This window comes from Ceratotherium simum, chromosome 4, assembly GCF_057802395.1.
Source record: "Ceratotherium simum simum isolate JZ-2026a chromosome 4, ASM5780239v1, whole genome shotgun sequence".
Classification (NCBI taxonomy): domain Eukaryota; kingdom Metazoa; phylum Chordata; class Mammalia; order Perissodactyla; family Rhinocerotidae; genus Ceratotherium; species Ceratotherium simum.
In genome coordinates this window covers 86,610,408-86,634,118 of record NC_141903.1, presented here as the reverse complement: position 1 = coordinate 86,634,118, position 23,711 = coordinate 86,610,408, and the positions used below count along the sequence as shown (strand labels likewise).

The following is a 23,711-nucleotide window of genomic DNA, read 5'->3' as shown; positions in this document are numbered from 1 at the left end:
TGCAGTCAATCCTCATTATTCAAAGATTCTGTATTTGCGAATTCGCCTACTTAATAAAATGTATTTGTAACCCCAAAATCAATACTTGAGGTACTTTTTCTGTCTTTTGCAGTGGAAAAATGTGAGTCACCTACATGAATGTTTCCATCTGATGTTGATCAAGGCAACAATCTGTCTTCTTGTTTCAGTGCTCATACTATAAACAAGTGTCCTTTATGCAATCTATTTAGCGCCGTGTATTTCACATTTTTGTGTTTTTTGTTGGTGCTTTCACTGTTTAAAATGGCCCTCAAGCACAGTGTTGAAGTGCTGTCTGTTCCTAAGCGCAAGAAGGCTGTGATGCGCCTTACGGAGGAAATGTATGTCATATAAGCTTTGTTCAGGCATGATGTATAGTGCTGCTGGCCTGAGTTCAACGGTAATGAATCAACTATATATATTAAATGTCTTTAAAAAGAAACACACATAAAACAAGGTTATGTATCGATCGGTTGATGAAAAAGTTGTGACCAGAGGCTCACAGGAACCTAACCCCATATGCCCCCCTGGGAGCAATGGTTCAATATTCGCTAATTTAGTGTTCATGGAGCCTTCAAAGAACATAACCACTGTGAATAATGAGAATCGACTACACTCTGTTAAAATACAAATATCTTATATTTGACCCTAAGTTGAAAGTTTTTACCCACTTAAAACTATATTATTTTGATAACAGGTAAATAATTTACTGGGAAAGTTTACGTTCAATATAATCTTTACTATATTGAAAGTATATGGAAAACAAAGTAGCTCAACACCACAGTATCTTTTTTTTAATTTATTTTTTATTTTAATTAATTAATTTTTTTGTGTGTGTGAGGAAGACCAGCCCTGAGCTAACATCTGCCAACCCCTCTTTCTGCTGAGGAAGAGTGGCCCTGGGCTAACATCCGTGCCCATCTTCCTCCACTTTATATGGGATGCCGCCACAGCACGGCTCGACCAGCGGTGCATTGGTGCGCGCCCGGGATCCAAACCGACGAACCCTGGGCCGCCACGCTCACACTTAACTGCTTGCGCCACTGGGCCGGCCCAACACCACAGTATCTTTTACTTAGATCAAGTAAAGATATCAAGTAAAGATCATGTTAAAGATATACAACAGAGACTTTAAAATGATAATTTCAAGAACCAAAACTGTTCGAAAATATATATTCAAAATAAGATCATTATAGACTTTTTACAGTCTGAAAAAAACAAGCATGAGATGATCCGTATATAATAGAAGCATTATAACACAAAATTTTCTAAGTTCTCAGTGAAAATTCTTTTGGAAACAGCATTTACCAGGCTTTTTTTTCCTGAGCTCAAATAAAGCTCATCTCTTTCATTTACACAACACCTTTCTTTCCTAAAGCAGTTTAAGGTCCTAATGAGAATTTTGACTGTTATTTAATGTTAAAATGAAATAAATTTAAATTTTTTCATTTTAAAGAATTTATATTTTTTAAAAAATTTTAAATTTAAAGAAAGGCAAGAAGAGTATGGAAAAGAGAGAAAATAGAAAACAGACAAGGCAAATCTCGGTCTTTGGCAAAATGGCTCTCTGGGTTAATAACAATGGACTGGGTGTCACACATGTCTCCTACGATCTACTTCAGCCCTTAGAGAGCTGGTGTGAAAGGGAATTACCCTCTCTGTAGGTAATCTGGCTCTTTGCAATTTTATTTCTGGAAACCTCCATAACAGCTTTTCTTATAAAGAATCTCTTTTGAAAAGAAATGATACATTTTGTGCCATTCCCTAAAAAGTGAGGCAGAAAGTCATCACTTCTGGCTTAACTGCCATTATATATGGATTCATTCAATAAATAATTATTAACAATCTGGCAAGGCATTGCACCAGGAAGGAGAATTCTTCTGAATTGGGAGTAGGTCTTACTCGTTCCCTCTTTCCCCATCCTCAATCCTTGACTGTCAGTGAGGCTGGTGTTACATCTGAGTTATCTTCCAAAAGCCCTGTAATCTCTACTTTCCTTTTTTTCACCTTTTAATTAAAGTTCTAGGTATAAGTGTGGTTGGTCAGACTGACTGTGACTAGTTCCAGTTCACAGGGAAATCCATTCACACAATATTCTATTCATTAAGGTACGTAAGGAAGGGAAGTGAGATGCTCTAGTCTTCACTGACTTGATTTTTTTTTTTTCATGTGATGGGGGGTAAATTTCTAAACAGTGTAGGCTGGTAATTATAGGAATGTGCTCTAATAAATGCATTCTCCAAAAAACTAATATAGTTAAGACAATGATATTCATTTTGCAAGCCTTATATGACCAATCATCAAATCCTTATTCAATGGAAATGCAATGTTTTGCGTTCAGTACTTTCTGCATCATATTAACTCATACAATTTAATTAATCTGCACAATTAATCCATACAATTCTCTTTTGAATAAAAATCTTTAGGGTAAGCTAGCTATTTTACAAGCGAATGACATTTGATATCAACTAAATATATAGCTTTCTTCAATTCTCTTCTGAATAGCTGATTTCTTAAAGAAAGTTACAGTTCAAGATTTCTGTGGTCAAAAGCCTACTTGTTTAAGTCTGGATGATAAAGAACAGGAAATGATTCCACTGCTTATACAGGGAACAGAATTCCTAGAAGCAATGAGGATGTTACTACATCTATCAGGGCATGCAAATAAATGATTCAAACTTTTATCGAATACCTACTACTTGCCAAAAACTGAGAGAGAGATGGTTCCTGGCCTTGAAAAGTTCAATTTGGTGAGGGAAGACACATGTGATAAAATAAAATGCTCTTCACCATGATAGATTCTCTGAAAGTAAGTGGCTAAAGGCTACCATGGAGAAATTGATGCCTAAGCCGAGTTTGAAATAAAGTATGCATAGCGGGAAGAGGGCACAGTACATAGGCCTGTGTAGCAAGAACCTTAGTGAGTATGAGCGCCTTTGAAAATGAGGCTAGAGATAAAGAGAGAAGCCAGTTCATGAGGGTCCCTGCTGGAAGCTACTGAGAGATGTTAATAGGGAAGGCTTTGCATTTTACAAAGATAAATTTGGCAGCACTGAAGGGGGTGAATTGGAGGGAAAACAACATTGGACATAAGGAGGCTAGTCAGAACCTTATGAAAGAATCCCAAGTATTAAAAAATAAAGAGGATAGGAGGTTAGGGAGTGGGATGAAGACATAAGGAGGGATTAAAGGCAAATTCAGAAAGAGAATCAATAACATTAAGTAACAGATTGGATGTAAGGCAGTGGTTCTCAAACAGGGGAGATTTGTCTCCCAGGGGACATTTCACAATGTCTGGAGACATTTTTGGTTGTCACAACTGAGGGAGACTGTTATTGGCATCCAGTGGGTAGAAGCCAGGGATGTTGCTCCATATCTACAACGCACGGGACAGTCTCCCACAACAAAGAATTATCCAGCCAAAAATGTCAAGGATGCCAAGGCTGAGAAACCCTGATGTAGGAGATGCAGGAGGAATCTAGCTCTCCTAGGTTTCTGGTTTGTGTGACTGAAAAGAAGACAGTGCCATTAGCCAGGGTGGTAAACAAATGTAAAGTCTGGGATTGGGGGGCGGACAGGGAGAGGATGAGTTCAGTTTTGACCAAGTTCAGATGCCTACAACGGTTTGCATGTAAAACTGTCAGAAGAGGAACTTAAAAATATTAGTTTGGTGCTCAGGAGAGAAAACCATACTGGAGTGAAAAGTTTTGGGGATCATCAAGAGATCTTATCAATAGTCTGTTTAAGATACATTTCAACACTAAGCATGTGGATAAACTTCATTTTAGAGAAAAGCTGTAGAAGAAGCAGTAGAGAAGCTATACCTGCAATCTTAAAGCTCTTATCTCTTAAAAGGATCTGTAAAGCATCTGAAACTGATTGCTCCAAGTGCTAAAGTTAACACTTTTTCAAATAAACTGGATGGTACTCATAAATAAAGATTAGATACACTACTTCCTTTACAACAACTCACATAAATACTAACTGCATCAAATACCAGCATTTCCCAAAGTATGTTCTATGGAACAACAGTCCTAGAAATGAGTGTTCCATGTTTAAATAAGTTCTGCAAACACTATGTTACGTCCCATTCTGAAATATTTATAATGCACATTAGTATATTAAAGGTTCTGAGAAGTCTTGCAGTTAAATGGGTTTAGCTGACATTACTTTAATTCACATCACTAATTGCCACTAGACAGTAGATATAAAAAGACATAAAACTGAGTAATGACTACAGTATTATTTCTTATATAGATATTTATTAATAACACACAAAGTAACTCTTCTAAAAAATTAAACATTAATCTAAAAATCAACTTTAAAAGCAAATAGATTTTGACATGAAATACTTTAAACTAGCTTTGAGAAATAAAACTAAACACACAGATACACACACATACACACATTTTAATCCTAGAAAATCTACTTCGTAATTTCTTACATCGATATCAGGACAATGAGTAGTTTAAATGAACTTACTGTTATAAGAACAGCTTACTGGAGTATTTTCCAGTTGGTTCATAAAATAATTCTAGGAAGCTGGTATAAGAATAATTCTGACGTTCTTCATCTTGGGCTAAAACTCTGTAAAAGTGCTACATACAGTGATGGACTCTAAAGCTTAATATGAATGTGGAAAATTGGAAGAATGTAAGTATAAGATGATCTCGAGAAAAATGTAGTAAGATCAAAATTTTGTTTTAAAAATCAGGTTTATTCAAACTCATTAGAGTTGACAAAGAATTACTATATTTAACTCTCAGGTATCTGTGTAATAAGAAAGAAATGAGGATCATGAAAAACTGAAGCAAAACAAAAAGACTATTTGCCAAGAGATATGTAAGTTCTAGATATAGAAAAAAAGCAAAAAGTTAACATTTGTCATTTGGATAGCTTTGATTAAAAAAAAATCAATGATAATGCTTTTTAAAAATTGCTACTGAAGTCTATATTTTTGCAAATATTATGTGATTACTCAATAAATTTTTGTTCCAAAGAAGTGCAAAAGTATGGGTCCAAAAAATATAACCAAGCTCAAGGGAAGAAAGAGAAATTATATATTTCCTAGTGTCCTTTCAATGCCTTGTTTACAAACATCCTTTTCAGATATATAAGTAGAATTAGATACTGCAGCAAAGTGGATATAAAGAAGGCTATGGTTTCAAATAATTCCCTGACTTTCTACCTAATTTCTCAAATGAAAGTAGCCTGGCAGAACTGTAGGAAACAAGGTAGATGATACTTTCCCCTGAGAGTCTGGCACTGTTACAGACATCACTGGCTGACTATCCACCAACTATGCCTCCTCGCTCCTTCCTAACACACCTCAGATATTGTTCTGGCACTCTACCCTCCTCCACACGACTGGGAGCTTCACTAAGATAATCATGCCAATTCCATTCTCCTTGCCAGAAGTCAGTTTTGGAACAGACCTCTGAAGCAATTCTGGTCCATGAGATAACCAGGGAAAATTTGCTGGAAGCTTCTGGGTATACTCATAAAGAGATACACACATAAGAGGAGATGTTCTATTAAGTACTGTGTTTGCAGTGACACCCAGACCTGAAGAAGTCATCTTAGGACTGTGTGGGCAGCTAACCTGAGAACAAAGCCAACATTGTTTGCTAAGAATAGCAGATGGAAAGACAAAGAACCTGGTTCCTTGATTACATCATTGAATCAATGAATCAGCTTCCAGGCTTCTTATGTGATAAAACAAGTTTCCTAATTGTTCCAGGAAGTTGTCATCTTAAAAATTACATATTAGAGTTTACATATTAAAAAACTCTGCAGTAACATGACCTCCAATAAAATGTGATTGGTGGTCTTCCAGAACTCCTGACTGGCTAGCTATACACTGGTTATTCATTAACTTCATAACGCAACCCCACAGTATTGTGGGAGATCAGAATTGGCCACCTCAAAATATGTCTCTTTCCCTTGATTATTTTCTGAAAGACATTTTTACCTCTCCCCCCACTAACTGATCGATAGACTGGGAGGGTCCTTGCTAAGCCCATTCTTATCAAAGTTCTGTTTACTAAACATTTACATTTATAAGAGAAATCTCCATTTGTAAAGGTATCTCCCTCTCTGCACTGGGGAGAGGGGTGGATGACCTCATCTCTAGAAACTTATCAATGTGGAAGGTGAGGCTGCATAATAACTTTACTGTGCTTCTCTGGAAATCGCCCATAACTGACTCTCCCACCCCCTAAAACCCTCCTTTGTCTTTATCTAAACCTATTTAAGGACAGAACCTCTGCCATTTTGTCCAGATACTCAGTTTCCCTGGTCTCTCCCATGTATACACGTCATAAAGCTTTGTTTGATTTTCTCCTGGTATTCAGTCTCATGTCAATTTAATTTGTAGCCCAGCCAGAAAGGACCCAGAGTGGGTAGAGGATAGTATTCCTCCCCTTCAGTATACACAATTAGATTTTGGGGGCCCCATTTAAAATTGTAGAAGTAATCAATAGAAAAATTTATAAGACTAACTGCACTGAGACGGGTGGGAGGAAGAAATGTGGAAATGGAGAAAGTTCACTATCAATTGACTTTCTGCTATAAAGATTTAATATCAAAAGCTTTTAATCGAGAAATAGCAGTATAATAGCATATTAGATATGGAGGCAACCACCAAGAAAAATAAAAATTGGAATTTTAAAATCAGTTGCCTCTGGGGATGGGGCTAGATGAAGGAAGAGATGAGATAGAGAACTAGTAGTTGTCTTAATAAAACTTTAAATACTATTTAATTTTTTAACCTTGTACAGGTACTAAAAGATTTTTCTAAATGGCATGGTGGAGGAAACTACACTTACATCACAATTAACGCTGAGAAAAGAATGCTTTAGGGGCCACTTTTGACGACTGCCAAAGAACTACAGAATAAGTGACAATTTTTAATAGCTTGGAACTCAACTGACTTAACAGTCCGTGGTATGAAAGTGTTCCTATTCTTCATACAGAGGAATAAAGGGTAAGTAGGAGAGGAGCAGAAATTGGAACATGCCTAACTGCAGGACAGGAAGGGCCGAAGTTCTGTCCACTTCCGGTGAAAATACCCTCTGGCATTAGAAGTAAATACACAGGAAGTAAGACAAAAACATGCCACTTCCAGCTTAGTTTTTGGAGTTCGAAGTGGCAAGGGAAGCTGGACAATACTTGTTAAGGCCAAAGGCCATGGGCAAGGATAAGACAAGTAGTGGACAGACATGACCATTTAACTTCAGATGTAGTGCCTAAGAATTCAGTTTCAATGCCATCGAGGTGGCACAGCGTGTCTTCAGACAAGCTGGAGCTCAAGCATTGGAATTTCCTCAAAAGAACTATCCTGTACAAGTTAATAAAACAAATTGAAATTCCACTGGATTCTCAGGGCCCCGGTTTAACACCCACCCCGCTCCCCTGCCAGGCACGTGCATGTAATAAAAATCTTATTGACTGTAAGAGCTGTTTTGATGCTGCTCCAAGAGTATGACTGCATATTACCAACTACGTATTCCTATTACCATGTTATGTGTTTAGCAGCTGATGGCCGATACATTTAGAATGTTCTTTTTTTAAAACACATGCTTACTTGGAGGAAAGCAGATGATTCTAATGGCTCCCCAACACAGAGTCATACTGTGAGACCTCCCTCTAGTGATGAACCAAAAACATAGCAGGCGTATGTTTTTTAAAACTTCCAAGTTACTATACAGCAAATACAAAATTGTAAAGTGGCATTGCTATAACAGAGGTATACAGACTTAAAATATGACACCAACAGCTACGAGATGTCTTTTCTGTAAGATTTTTAAAAAACTGTATGATTTGAATTCCTTGGTCTTTCAATTGGTTAATCATACATTCAAATTAAAGGTTTTTTTTTTTAGAAAATTCTTGTTTCCCTCACAGCAATAGAGCATCAGAAATACTTTGATGACATCAAGTATCCAATTTAATTGGCCTATCTGAAGAAAACATAATCAAATAAATTAAAATTTTCCATTTGGAATTTAAGATTATTAAATTATAAAACTATCCTTACACAGTAACAAAACTGTTTATATTCCATACCATCACTCATTTTAAGAGTAGTTTTTATCCATCTCAGTCCTTTCATTAGGCCACAGCACTAGTTATTAAACGAGATTATAGCACTTATTTCCCTTGGGCACTTTGATCAGTAGCTATTTTTAAAGATCAAGGGATATGCCAAAATTCATAGTAAAGAGCAAGCAGATGCACTAAATGTATATATTTAAGCAACATCTTCAATGCTCAAAGAACCTGGCTTTTTATTTATTAAATAACTGCCAAGGGACATCATCTCTGCCCCTCCTCCCCATTTAAAACTCTATGCATTTTGGATAAAATACTGGGTGTTTTAAAATATATCAAGAGGTATGTCTGACAGCGCGATTACAAAATTAGTATTGTATTTTCAATTATATTAGATATTAAACATTCTTCTCTTCCCAGATGATTTCCACTAAATCAAGTTAAATTCTGAGAACTGAAAATATACACTAGGGAAATCTAAGGAAAATAGCCTCTTGTTAATGAGAACTTAATTCTTGTTAATATAAGTGGTGCTATCTTAAAAATCTAAAATAAGTAATTTTCTAGTAGACGTCCAATTCCTAAAAACTTTTAAAATAAATTAAATGTTAAAAGATTATTTAAGGGGCTGGCCCGGTGGCGCAAGCGGTTAAGTGTGCGTGCTCCACTGCGGCGGCCCGGGGTTCGCTGGTTTGGATCCTGGCACGCACCAACACACCACTTGTCAGGCCATGCTGTGGCGGCGTCCCATATAAAGTGGAGGAAGATGGGCACGGATGTTAGCCCAGGGCCAGTCTTCCTCAGCAAAAAAGAGGAGGATTGGCAGATGTTAGCACAAGGCTGATCTCCTCACAAAAAAAAATAATAATAATAAATTAAATAAATAAATAAATAAATAAAAGATTATTTAAGTTCCAATATCAATAATACTTCAAGGAACAATAATACTCTTAGGTAGTCTTTTCCTTTTCACCTAGTACAAATTAACCAAGTGGATACTCAATCCATGTCATGTCTGAACAAGTAAATATTTTAAAAAATAAACCAAGGATTGAAGAGAAATATCTGAAGGTAGTTTGGCAAAATCTTAACAGTAGTGGTTGCATGGATGTTGTATTATGCCTTACGTTATTCTGAATATTGTAAGCTGCTCAAAACAGACAATAAAAACCCAACATCATTTGTCTAGAATTCTTATAGACACTGTGAAATTTGAATAATCAGCCACATTTTATTTTATACATATTTAATCATTTATTTTAACTACAGTGCAAAAATGCATGCTATGATTAGAACTGCACTATCCAGTATGGTAGTTACTAGCCACATGACTACTGATCATTTGAAATATGGGTAGTGCAACTGAAAAAGTGAACTAGTTTAAATTTTATTTGACACTCAAGTCAGTTATTGAAATACTTTTAAGCATGTATGGAACAACTTGGGTACGTGAGTCTACTGTTTCAACTGTAAATTTTATGGAGTTTAAATTCAGATCAAGTATTTCCAATAAAAATTTTAGCATCCAAACTGAGATGTGCTCAAAGTGCAAAATATATAACGAATTTCAAAGACTTAGTATGAAAAAAGAATATAAAATATCTCAATGATTTTTATATTGATCACAGGTTAAAAAGACAATATTTTAGATATGTTATGTCAAAATATATTAAAACTGATTTCACCTTTTTAAAACTTTAAAAGTAAATTTAAAATTACATACGTTGTTCACATTGTATTTCAAATGGAAAATACTGGACTATTTTATGTAGCCATTTCCTTACTGATGGACACATAGGTTGTTCCAATTTTTGCACTATGACAAACAATGCCCCTGTATGTTTACTTGTGCACACATGCAAGAGATATACTAGAAGCAGAATTCTTGGTCATAGGGTATGCACCATAGCACATTTCCAAATGGCTCTTCACAGCACACGCACCAATTTATACTCTTAATAGTCTTATATTATTTCCTCCCAATACCTGGTGATGTCCAACTAACATCTTTAATTTGTGCCAACTTGATGGGCATGGAATAGTATTTCATTGTTGCTTTAACTTGCATATCCCTGATTACTAGGGAAGCTGAGAAGCTCTTCATGTATTTCTGGGCCATTTGAGCCCAACCGATTTCTACACTTATTCCTGAGCTTGCTTAACACCTTATTTTAGCTCCAGAGAGTGAAAAGACCAGAATCTAAAACTCAGCACTCAGACCATATGTATGGGAACATCTCATATATACAATTCTAACCACACATTTAAACTTAACTAAGGTCAACACACACTTAAGCAGTGAAAAGCAGAGTTGCTTATTTTTCTAAATCTGATGACATTTAATTTTTAAAATCAATATAGTAAAGATACAGCATACAAATTCTGCTCTTTTTCAAAGGTAAATTATGGTTCTTTGGTATAAAATTTAGTTTTTATTTTTATATACCAAATTGTTTCTGACATTCCTCAAAATTTTTCCTCTGTGGAGGAGTGAGTGAAGAAGTGGTAAATGCTTATTAGTCCAACTTTTAACTTAGAGTCATTTAAAATTTTCCTGGTTTAGCTCAAAAAATAACTCAAATAAAACATCTGATGTTAAACTAGAGATCAAAAGTAATACAGTTCTATTGTCAAATAGGTTAACCTCCTGGGTGTTTTTCAAATAGTAAACACCACCACTCCATCCCCACTCTGTTTTTCTATGCAGTTTTCATTCCAGCATCCCTCAGACTTGGAAGTGATTCTCAGTTTCATCTGATTAAATTTTCTCTAGTCACAGCTAATAATTACATATGGCTAACTCCTTTCTGCGTGGTCCTCAAGTAGTTTAGCTATAAATCTACCAATGAACAGCATCTGGTGTTTTATGCATGGTAGCCACAGATTCTCAGTTTCTCCGGATTATCCAGCTCTCATATTATCTTCTTTTTTCTATGGAAAAGGGCCGTATTAAATGTAACTAAATGTGATTTATGTCTTCCATTTTTGCCAACTTTTCAGCTAACAAAAACTATAGACAAAACTCTTTGTCAGATGCTGTGTCCCAGTTTGGAGTTTTGCAAATATAATCCCTGTAATGATGTGGTGTTTTTGTTCAAATGCGTTAGATCTACTTCACAACACTATTTCACAATAGTGGTGTTAATAATTCAGTCATTATTGTATCATAGAATCCCAAACAAAAACATTTTATGACTGTGAAGTTATTTTTCACTGACCAAAAAATTTGATACAGGAATACAATAAGCTAAGTTTGGGGCCTTTCTCTTATTTAGCTTTTCTAAAAGTTGAATTTTAGTAGAGGTAAAGGGAGGCTGACTTCTGAGGTGCCTGAAAGAGGGAATCACTATAGATAAAAGAGCACCTAACAAGATACAGTACTCCACAGCTCAGCAGTGTTTTTCAGACACTGGATCACAACCCAGAGGGTCATGATCAATTTAATGGCTAACGATAGACATTTAAAAAAATGAATGAGAACGTAAAATATCAGAGTATAACACACTTGGTAAAGGTATATGCACTGTTCCATGAAACTTTTGGTTACATATTTATAAATGCTTGCACGACGTAAGATGCATTTTTTACTGTGGATCATGGTCAAAAAATTTAAAAAGCTGGGTATACAAAATGCTTTTATTTAATGTTCATGGAAACCCTATGAAGCAGGTATACAACACCCACTTCATAGTACAAAAACATAGGTTTTTTTGGATAAGTCTAAGTGACTTATCCAAAGTCACACAGCTAGCAAATGATATGAATAAACATATTTTCTATGTTTATTATTTAAATACAAATGGAAACGGAATTTAGCCTCACTAGAAATCAAAGAACTGCAAATTAAAACTATGAGTTATCATTTTTTCACCTGTCAAAATAGGAAATTTTTTTTTAATGAAAAAATTCAGTGTTAGTGAGAGTTTAATAAAACCTTACACTTTCAGAAGCAGCTGGTGGGAGTATAAATTTGTCAAGTCTTTCTGGAAAACACTTTAACAATGCATATCAAAAGCCTTTACATCTTTGTGCATACCTTTGGACACAGCAACTCCATTCTAGGAACTTACCTTAAGGAAATAATCATGGATATATGCAGAGATTTAGCTATAGGGATTTATCACTACATTGTTTATGATAACAAAAGGTTCTAAATTAAAATGTCCAATAATGCAACAGCAGATAAATTATGGTACATCCATACAGTGGAATCCTATGCAGCCATTAAAACACAAAGATGTAGAATATTCAGTGACATATGATGTCCAATAAACGAAAACAGTTTATAAACAGTGAATACAGTATAATTTTTTGTTTAAAAAACTTTACCTATATGCATAGAAAAAAATACATGGAGGATATACTTATATTCAGCCCTTGTTCTGCCTCCCCTTCTCTCAACACAGAAACCAGAGTGATCCTTCTAAAAACCCAACCTAGCATTAAAATATTCCAGGACAAAAAGCGGGGAGGGGTCAAGACAAAGCAAGTAAAGCCAACGTAGATGGCACTGAGGTAGGTGGGCTGGTGGTGGTACAGAAAAGTATATTTTCTACTTTTGTGTATGTCTGAAAAATTCCACTATATACAGTTTTCAAGTAATAAAAACTAAATCAGGTGGGTCATTCCTTGAGACCCTCCAACAGCTTCCCATCTCATTCACAGTAAAAGCTCAAGTCCTTAAAATAGTCTAAAGGCTTTCTACGAGTGTTCTCAGCCCTGGCTGCATTAGAAACACCCAGCCTCCAATCCTAGAATTAGTGGCCTGCGTGGGCAGCCCAGCTTCCAATGTGATTGTCACGTGCAGCCAGGAGGAAGAACCACTACAGGACACGGCCCCTGCTCCCTCTCCAACCCCAAGTGCCATTTACCCTCTTTTGCTCCAGCCCTCTGGGGTTTCTCAAACATGCCAGACACCCCCACCTCAGGGCCTCTGCCTGACATATTTCCCCCTCAGAGCTGTCTAGCATCTTCCTTTGCCTCCTCCAGGTGTTTGCTCAAATGTTCCCTTCTCAGTGAGGCTGCTCCTGGTTGCTCTCTGTAAACCGCAGCCCCTTCCTCTCCTCTCCCAGGACTCCTTAATCCCCTCTTTCACATCTCCCCATGGCGCTTATAACCATCTGACATACAATGTATTTTCTTATTTACTGTCCCTCTCCCTCAGCTAAAGTGTTATCTCCTTAAGGGGAAGGATTTTGCCTTTTTTAATCATTGCTGTGTCTCCAGCAACTCAAATACCTGGCACATATTAGGTACTCAGAAAATACTTAATAAATAAATGAATGAATGACTGATTATATACCAAGACATTCAGAGTTCTTGGTGGTGGGATTATAAATTACTTATTTTTTCTTATCTCCATTTTTCAATCTGTGAACATGTATTGTATTTATAATAAGGAAAAATTTTTTAAGTAAACAATGCAATGTATTTGCTTGCTTTAAAAAACACAGCTAGGGGCTGGCCGGGTGGCACAAGCGGTTAAGTGTGTGCGCTCCGCTGCGGCAGCTCGGGGTTCGCCGGTTCAGATCCCAGGCACCCACCGAAGCACTGCTTGGCAAGCCATGCTCTGGCAGCGCCCCATATAAAGTGGAGGAAGATGGGCACGGATGTTAGCCCAGGGCCAGTCTTCCTCAGCAAAAAAAAAAAAAAAAAAAAGGAGGATTGGCAGATGTTAGCACAGGGCTGATCTCCTCACAAAAAAAAAAAAAAAAAACCCACAGCTAGTGGGATGTTATCTTGGTGGTTACACAAATAAATCCACATGTAAACATTCACTGAGCTGTAGATTTGTGCACTTTATTAAACATATGCCTTAAATTAAAAAAAAAGCAAATGACAGTTTAAAATATTACAGCCCTAGTGATAATGGATTCATCCAGCAAATATAGATTTGGGGACACACTTGCCCATAGAATACTTCCTACAAACCAGCCACAAACCTCCACTGATGCAAGTTTTTCCATCAACTAGGTCTGCTCAGAATTCTCTTTATGGTGTGTAACAATACGTAGAGTTGTCCTACACAAGTAACCTATAACTACCTGTGTGGCTTTAATTATTAACCAGCCAGCTTGTCCTAAGGGATCCCATAAATTATCAACTCTAAGAAAGCCAATCATCTAAAGCTGGAGAAAGTTCCCTAACTGGTTCTCCAGCTCACACTGCATAGAAGATGACGATGGTTTAATTAACTAAACTAGTACAAATATTAGCTGAACCAACTGATAAATAGAAAAAGTATCAATTCTACTAAAGCCTTTGTGTTTGGCAGACATTCCACAATATTTAACCAGATAATATCAGAACTCCAATTATGGCTGCCTCATCCAACTATTTGGCGACCATGTAGGAAGCACTTCTCTTCAGTTCTTCTATAAAAGCCCTACCCTGGAGTCCAAAGTGGGAATACCTACTCTTAAATCTTTCCTAGTCAAAAACAACCTCTCATTATGTGAAAAAGAGCTCTAGAGTCTCAATCAAATGCTCTTTTGAGACATATGAGAAAAACAAGTTAGCCTTATGTCTCATGTCTCAAGAGAGCGGGTGGTATTAACAACAACGGTACTACAAACAGGAGCATGAGCACAGCATGTCATGCTACAACAATTTCATATCATGGTAATAAGAAAATCATGTCAAAATAAATACAGCTAAACTATGGAGAAGAATGCAAAGTTTATATGAATTTATAAGCTAAGCCATAACACTTTAAAAAAAATTGACACCTTCCTATTCCCAGTATCCTAAATGCATTCACTCTTTGCTATGATTAAGGTACTTCGGCAGGGCCGGCCCCGTGGCTTAGCGGTTAAGTGCGCGCACTCCGCTGCTGGCAGCCCGGGTTTGGATCCCAGGCGTGCACTGACACACCGCTTCTCTGGCCATGCTGGGGCCGCGTCCCACATACAGCAACTAGAAGGAAGTGCAGCTATGACATACAACTATCTACTGGGGCTTTGGGGGGAAAAATAAATAAAATTATAAAAAAAAAAAGGTACTTCGGCAAAATACCAAAAGTATTTAAGGAAACTGTTAACTATTCTAAATTCTTTAAGACTAAACCTTCCCCTGTTTATTAGTAATATAGTCAGAAGACAAATTTCTGCTTATTTCAGTTCCCTAGACGAAAGCCTTCACTGAATTAAGATTTAAAGTTCTCCCTTGAATCTTTTAACAGATTGATAAAAGACACTCCCATTGGATCCCCATATCACTATCTCACATGACAGAGCTGGGAAAACACTTGTCTGCCTGCTGTTCCACCCAAACAAGACTACAGCTCCACACACTTCTTGCTCCTCTGCCAGAAACTCAGGCGTGTTCTGTTCTCCACTCAGGTAACGATCTCATCTCAGGTGTCTGGTGTATCTATTCATCTGCTTTTTTTCAACACTATAGTTTTAACTGTTCTGTTTAATCTTTTTCCTTATTTCACAAATTACTAGAAATTCTCTGTAAAAACTGAAAAATTACAGATCCAATGTAATAAAAACTGAAGAGTTTAAACACTAGCTATTGAATTTAAAAAAGTAATAAGGACAGAAAAAAGTTGACAATTGGAATGATGTGATATCTCAACAGTTTCCCTTTTATAAACTAATGAGCACACAAATTAACAACAACTTCCATCATTTGTGCCAAGGGAAGAAAGCCATACATTAGATCATTCAAACTGAGAAATTCAAATATGCCACTTTTAAGGGTGAAAACAAAGCCTAAACTTATAAAATGAATGTGTGATAAATTCTTTGGTTATAATTAATTAACTATAATTAATTATAATAGTTTTTGAGAGCTTACCGTATGGTCAGATGCTGTCCTAAGTGAGCACTATGCCCATGTTATTTAATCCTCTCAATCTCTGTGAGGTAGTTACTATTATCCCTCTTTGGAAGAGGAGTAACCTGAGGCATAGACAAGGCACATAATTTGCTCAAGATGGCACACAGCAGAACCAGCATACAAGCAGTCTGGCTCTAGAGCCCACAGCTTTATCCTATACTGACTCCTTGGATGGGAAACGAATTCTTTTGTTATGTAAACCTGAGTTCACTGTTGTAACCAAACTTGCCTGGGCCCTGCCTGGAATGTTGTTGACAGAAGTGGGACAGTACAGCTACACAACTATGGTTACTATGCATGATAAGCACTGTTAAGGGTACTTCAGTGTTTTCATGGGATGTATATATGTGCACTGGTACCACTTACCTTACTGTATTTTGAAAACAGTTTGCACTATACCACTTCATTTGAATAATAGTGTGGTTTGGACAAATCCAAAAACTTATTTTTAGTCATTTTTAGCCAATTATCACAGCTGTAGACCTTTCCTTCTGCAAGAAAAGATAACTCTCTGATCTGTATTTTGATAGAATGAATCCACTTCTGTAACAGAATACAATAATAATAACAATAATAATAATAGTGTGAGTCTGTGTAAGATGAAAGCATTGGTCTGTGAGACTAGAAATTGATTATTAATTCCAAAGTATCTCATATCTGCTTCAGACATTGGCTAGATTTTATCACATACGGCATTTCTGAGAAGGATTACACGATAGGAATATGCATATTTTGATAAAAGTAGGAGCTTTACATGTACGAAAATACTTTCTACTTCCTCTCTGCTGTTTCTCCTATCTTAAATTGGTTTCTTCTTGGCAGAAACACCTAAGAATTTACTTCTTTCAGCATTTTATTTAACACTTCACCTCTGATAAAGGAATTTTTCCAGGAAATTGTTTCCCTTCAGTTTTAAAAATGTAATTCCCTAACTAGTTCTACTTGTGGGGAAGTTGTGCATACTTTCTGTAAAAGCTTTCTGAACCATTACAGGACTCCTACACACATACATGCACACAGTCAGAAGGGCTAGATTCCATAAAAACAAGTTTTATAAAATGGGCTATATGAACTATTTTAGAAAGTACTTACTAATTCTTTGAAAATGATGTAGCTTTTAAGACAGTCTTTTTATTGTGAATCATCAGAACTCAATATTTATGTGGACACAGTGACATGGACAGAGGAGGAAAACCTACTTTACCAGGTGAAACTGTAAATAGTCGATGGAAAAGGGGAGATCAACAGAACACTTCAGTAAATTGACACTTTTTAATGTAGGACTGCATAAAAAACATTCTAACATTTGTTATCCCCTTTAAATGATTGTAGAAGGCTGAATAATGTCCCCCCAAAATATCTAGGTCCTAATACCTAGAACCGGTGAATGTTATCTTTTTTGGCAAAACGGATTTTGCGGATGTGATTAAGTTAAGGCTCTTGAGATAGAGAGATTCTTCTGGATTATCTGGGTGGCCCCTAAATGTAATCCCAAGTGTTCTACCAAGAGGGCAGCAGAAATTTAACTGCAGAAGAAGGTAATGTGATGAAGGAAGAAGAGGAATGGAGAGAGACTGGAAGATGCTGTGCTGCTGGCTTTGGAGATGGAGGAAAAGGCTATGAACCCTGAATGCAAGAAATGCAGCTCCCGAAGCTGGAAAAGGCGAGGGAACTGTTCTAGAGCCTCCTGAGGCACTGCCTTACTGACACCTTGATTTCGCCCCAGTGAAACTGATTTTGGACTTATGACCTCTAGAACTGTAAGAGAGTAAATGTGTGTTGTTTTAAGTCACCAGTTCTGTGGTAATTTGTTATAGCAGACATAGGACATTAATACAATAATGGATGATACAAATCTTCATCCAGTTAAAATCTATTAACCCTCCAGCATTTATAGAATTAGTTTATTCTAATCTCCATTAAAAAGAAATTTCTAATCATGTATCTCGAATAATATGTTTACTTAATAGGAACAGCATTACTGAAAAACAGCATAAAAATTAATAGAAGCTTTGAATATTTTAAAGCAATTTTAGGCAATTTGTTTGCCAATTGAGTATCTTCAACTGCAGAGTAATTTGATAAAAATTAAAGTTTAAGAATAACAAATTATTGCCATGGGAAGAGTTACAGTAACTGTTCAGAGTAGTTGAGTCATGATTCTGTTTTTCTCCCCATTTCACTAAGTTTCAAACCAACATGTGATCCAGAAGTAGCACTGTTGCAAAAATGAAACAGCTAAAGGGTAGGGGAAAGGACAGAGGAAGAAACTAACATTTTGTTGAATTCCTAGTGCATGTAAATATCTTATACATATTCTCATTTCTATTCTCAAAACAACTGTTAAGACACAAAAGGAGGTAGATTTAAAAAAAACAAAAAACAAAAAAACGACTTGTTGGAGGAGGGGGGAGTTTAAATAATTGGCCAGAGATCACAGCTAGTACTGGTATTTCTGGGATTCAAATCCAAGACTAACTCCAAAGCCCATGACTTTTGACTATTCCCGAAGAAGAGAATGGTGTCTGGTAAGGAAAACTAGACTTAAATTTCTTTTTTCTTCTGAGTAACTCAGTGACCAATTCAAAATTTCCTAAGCTCTAACTCTTTGTTACTGTCATGCTAACAAAATACATTCTATTTCCTCACTCTCTCTGAGATGAGCATCATAACTATACTAGTTATTACCTCCATATAAATATTAGAAAATATCCTACTTCTTTAATTAGGTCCTGTATAAGAATATTTAAAAGAATACAAATATATTCAGAACTCAATAAACTAAAATTCTAAATAACATTCAGAGAAGTAAAATACAACCCAAAATGAGCAGGAAAATCAATCAACAGAAACAGATCCAGAAATGACATAGATGACAAAACTAATAGAAAAGGATGTTAAGATAGTTATTATAACTACAGTCCACAGGTTCAAGAAGGCAGAGGAAAGCATAAGCATGTTAAGAAGAAACTTGAAGAAATATAAAAGCCCCAAATCAATGCCGTAGAGATGAAAAATATACTGGATGAAAGTAACAGCAAATTAGACACTGCAGACGGAAAGAAAACTAAAGATACAGAAATAGAAACTACCCAAAATGAAGCACAGAGAAAAAACACTGAAAAAAAATAGAGTATCAATGTGATTATTAGGGAACAACTTGAAGTAGCCTAATATACATGAAATTGAAGTCCTCAAAGATGAGAGGGATGAAAAAAATATTTGAAGAAATTATGGTTGAAACATTTCCAAATCTGATAATATCGTAAAACCACAGACCTAAGAAGCTCAACAAATCCAAAGCACAGAGAAACAAAGAAAACTATATCAAGGGACAGCATAATTAAATTCCAATGACAAAGAGAAAATCCTAAACACAGACTCAGGGTGACAGAGCACATTACATACAGAGGAACAGAGATAACAAAGACAGCTGACTTATTAAAAACAATGCAAGCCAGAAGACAGTGGAACAACACCTTAAAAGAACAGAAAGGAGAGAAATGCATCAAAAAGTCTCTACTCACCAAAAACATCTTTCAAAAATGAAAGTGAATTTAGGGTGATGAAAATGTCTTGGAACTAGATAGTTGTCATGTTTACATAACATTGTGAATGTACTAAAAGCTATACACTTTACAATGATTAATGTGAATAATGGTTACTTTCACATTATATGAATTTTACTTCAAAAAAAACCTTTAAAAAAAAGAGAGTAAAATGATTTTCTCAGATACACAAAAGCTGAAAGAATTCATCATCAGTGCACCTGTACTGTGAGACAGTGTTAAAGGGAAGTTTTAGGTAGAAGAAAATGATACCATATGGATATGGTACGGATATGATACCATATGGATCTACTCAAAGGAATGAAGAGCAACAAGAATGGCAAATATATGGGTAAATATACTATTGTTTTCTCATTTTTAAAATCTCTTTCAAAAACAATTGACTGTTTAAGTAAAAAAATTATAACAACGTATTGTGGGGTTTATAATATCAGTAGAAGTAAAATGTATAACAATAGCACAAAGGTGGGGGATAATATTAAATTACTGTAAGGTTCTTAATATTTGTGAAGTGATATAATATCACCTGAAGGTAGACTGATAAGTTAAAGATACCTACTATAACACTAAAGAATGATTCAAAAAAAAAAAAAAAGATTTAGAGGTATATGTAGTAAGCCAATAAAGCAAATAAAAGTAATTATAAAAAATACTCAAATAAGTATGCCAAAATAAGGCAAAAAAGAGAGGGAAGGGACCAAAGAATAGATGGGACAAACAGAAAACAAGTAAGATAGTAGACTTAAACTCAATCATATCAATAATCATATTAAACATATAAGGTCTAAACACTCCAATTAAAAGGCAGAGGTTGTCAGACTGGATATAAAGCAACACCCAACTATATTATGCTTACTAGAAAATAATTTTAAAAATCATTTAAAATATAAAGACACATGTAGGTTAAAAGTAAGAGGATGGAAAAGATATTCCTTGCAAACACTAATCATAAGGTCTGCTCCCATTCCCAGGTTGCAAGCTCCATGAAGGCAGGGGCTATGTGCATTGTGTTCACCCTTGTGTCTCCAACACCCTGCAAGGTGGCATGTAGTATTTATTAAGTAATGAAAGGCCTTTAGAATTTGTGGAAACTTCTACCCCCCATTACTATTCCCAGGCTACAATATATGAAGTATCAATAGCTGTTCTGGCTGTTATCTGTACCCTACTTCCAAAAGCCTATTCTCTTTTCCCTATCCAGTCCCCTGGGGGCTGAGAAACCTGATAACCAGTGTTGTTAGATCTGTGCCAGGGCCAGCCCCAGTGGCCTAGTGGTTAAGTTTGGCATGCTCGGCTTCGGTGGCCGGGGTTCGGTTCCCGGGCACAGACCTACACCACTTGTCTGTCAGTGGCCATGCTGTGGCAGTGGTTCACATACAAAAAGTGGAAGATTGGCAGTGGAAATTAGCTCAGGGCTAACATCTGGTTCCTCAGCAAAAAAAAAAAAAAAAAAAGGATCTGTGCCGAAAGTAAAAGAACATTGGTTCTGAGTGAGGGTCTGGTTAGCTTTCCTTGAGTAAAGTATACCTACTTGGCTACTCCCTGAGAGTTCTGAATATTTCTTAGGCTATTATGCTTCTTTGTCAGACCAGCTAGAAGCCCCCTGCCATGAACTGGATACTAGAGGAATAGGGGAACAGAAAAATGGATTTGTGGGTTTGGGGTTTTAAAAGTATATGGAGAATAAGCAAGCATTCAGCTATTCGAATTGCCTACCTCTCCTCCTCCTCTCCCCCACAAAATTTACACATACATGTTTCTCCTTTCTACTGCATCTTCACCCTAAGCTAAGCAGTAGGACATGAGTAGTTAAAGGACTGACTCCTGGTGTTTCTATATCTCTTTACAAAGTTGGAATAGGCTTTCCCTAGTGAAACTGTGATACGTGGTGTTTAGATTTGTAAGTTAGAAATAATACATTTCAACAGGTTCTATGCAAGGTCCTGGGTATATCACCCTAGTCCTCATGGACTTTAAGGGATAACAAACTGTGATCAGTGTTGCCAAGGAAAATAAAGAACTATAAGAAAGAGAGCATACAATGGGAATGGAGGAAGACAGACCTAATTTAGATTGGATAGTCGGCTAAACACTGGGAACTGGAGCGATAATAGTGTTTCACACTCAGACAACAGTGTGTGTGTGGCAAAATGTGTTTTCCAAACATGGCTGCCAACAATATCTCCTGTCCCTCTTCTACAACCTTGCCATCCCCCTATGAGGAGATGGAATCTACATTCATTCCCCTTAAACTTGAAGGACCTTTGTGATTGCCTAGACCAAGATAATAAGCAAAAGTGACACTGTGTGACTTTTCAGTCTAGGTTCTAATAGACCATTCAGCTTCAGCCTGGTTCCTTAGGGCACTTACTCTTTGAACCTGGCCACCACGCTGTGAGGAAAGACAAGCAGCCTGTGGAGAGGAACCAAGACCCCCAGCCCTGGCTGAGTTCTCAGTCAAGAGCCAGCACTATCTTGCCAATCATATGAATGAGTCATTTAAAAGTAGATCCAATGCCATGCAGAGTAGAGATGAGCCAGCCCCGCCAAGCACTGTCCAAGCAGCAAACTCATGAGCTAAATAAGTGATTACTGTTGTTTTAAGACACTAAATTTTGGGTGGTTTGCCATATAGCAAGAGATAATCAGAACAATGTGCAAAGATCTTGAGGCTGCAAGAGCTTGGCAGTTCCAGAAACTGAAAAGTACAGGGCGGCTGGAGCACAGAGACAGACAATGACAACACCAACACTAGCAGCAACCGACAGCTAACATCTAGTATTTATAGGTTATGCAGGCATTGTTCTAAGTGATTTACATGTATTATTTAATCACTATAATCCTGTTCCCCATGATTTTATACACGGGGAAACTGAGGCACAGATCAGTTAAATGACTTGCCTAAGAGCACACACTCAGGCAGTCTAGTACAAGAGCCTATGCTATGAATAACGCCGTACTGCTCCTCAAAGGACAGAATGGCACAAAATGAGGTTTAGAAAGGCAGATCAAGCCCAGGTTACGCAGATCCTTTTAGATCATGGTAGGAAGTTCAGGTGTCAGTTTATATGTAACGCAACACTACTGAAGTTTTAAGCAGGGTAGTATGTGATCCAATTTATATTTAAAAGATCATTCTGGCTGCATGTGAAGAACAGATTAGAAGAAAGGCAATAACGTTTGACAGCAAGGTACTCCTCGAGAATAAAATTAGGAAGAACTAAAATATAATGGTTTCATTGAAAGAATATACTTTATAATGGATGGATCAAGCGGATAACACTGAGCCCCATGGAACTTTAACATACAAAAAGAGAAATGCCAAGGAATTGTTACGTCCCTTCTGGTGTAACGCAACACACAGGAAGTATACCACAACACCTATGACATATTCTTGGGGGGAAAAAAGTTTCAAATCTGAATCTGATCAAGGCTAGATCTAGGTACAAGTTCACCAGAGACAGGAGAACACAGGGACATATTAAATGACACCACGAGGACGCAGCCTGCCAAATCCAGAATGTGGAAAATTCTAAAGGACAAATTTGATAAACAGCAAGAAAGGGGTGGGGGAGGCTGTTATAGATTAAGAGAGACTCCAGAAACCTTTCGACCAAATGCAACGTGTGGACCACGTTTAGAAGCTGATTTGAACAATCCAATTATAAAAAAGACATTGATGAGGCAACTGGGGAGCTCTGATCATTGATTAGATGTTAACCAACTATTAGGGGTTTTTTCGTCTTTAGTATAATAACGGTATTGTAGGTTTTTTTTTTAAAAGAGAGTCCTTATTTCTTAATGATACACATTTGGTATTTACAGGTAAATTATACGATGTCTAGAATTTGCTTTAAAATAATCTGGAGGGGCCGGCCTGGTGGCGCAGCGGTTAAGTGCGTGCGTTCCGCTGTGGCGGCCCAGGGTTTGCAGGTTTGGATCCCAGGCGCGCACCTACGCACTGCTTGTCAAGCCATGCTGTGGTGGCATCCCATATAAAGTAGAGGAAGATGGGCACAGACGTTAGCCCAGGGCCAATCTTCCTCAGCAAAAAGAGGAGGATTGGCAACAGATGTTAGCTCAGGGCCAATCTTCCTCACACACACACAAAAAATAATAATAATCTGGAGAGAAACAGGCAGTACAGATGAAACAATATGTGCCATATATTAATAATTGCTGAAGCCGCGTGATGGATGCATAGGGGTGAATTATACAATTCTCTTT

At 36.8% G+C, this 23,711-nt stretch overlaps 1 protein-coding gene across 1 annotated transcript in view; it reads right to left on the bottom strand.

The window, feature by feature from the left end:
• HOMER1 (homer scaffold protein 1) overlaps positions 1-23,711 on the bottom strand; it is a 118,022-nt gene that overhangs the window by 73,792 nt on the left and 20,519 nt on the right. The window lies entirely within an intron of this gene.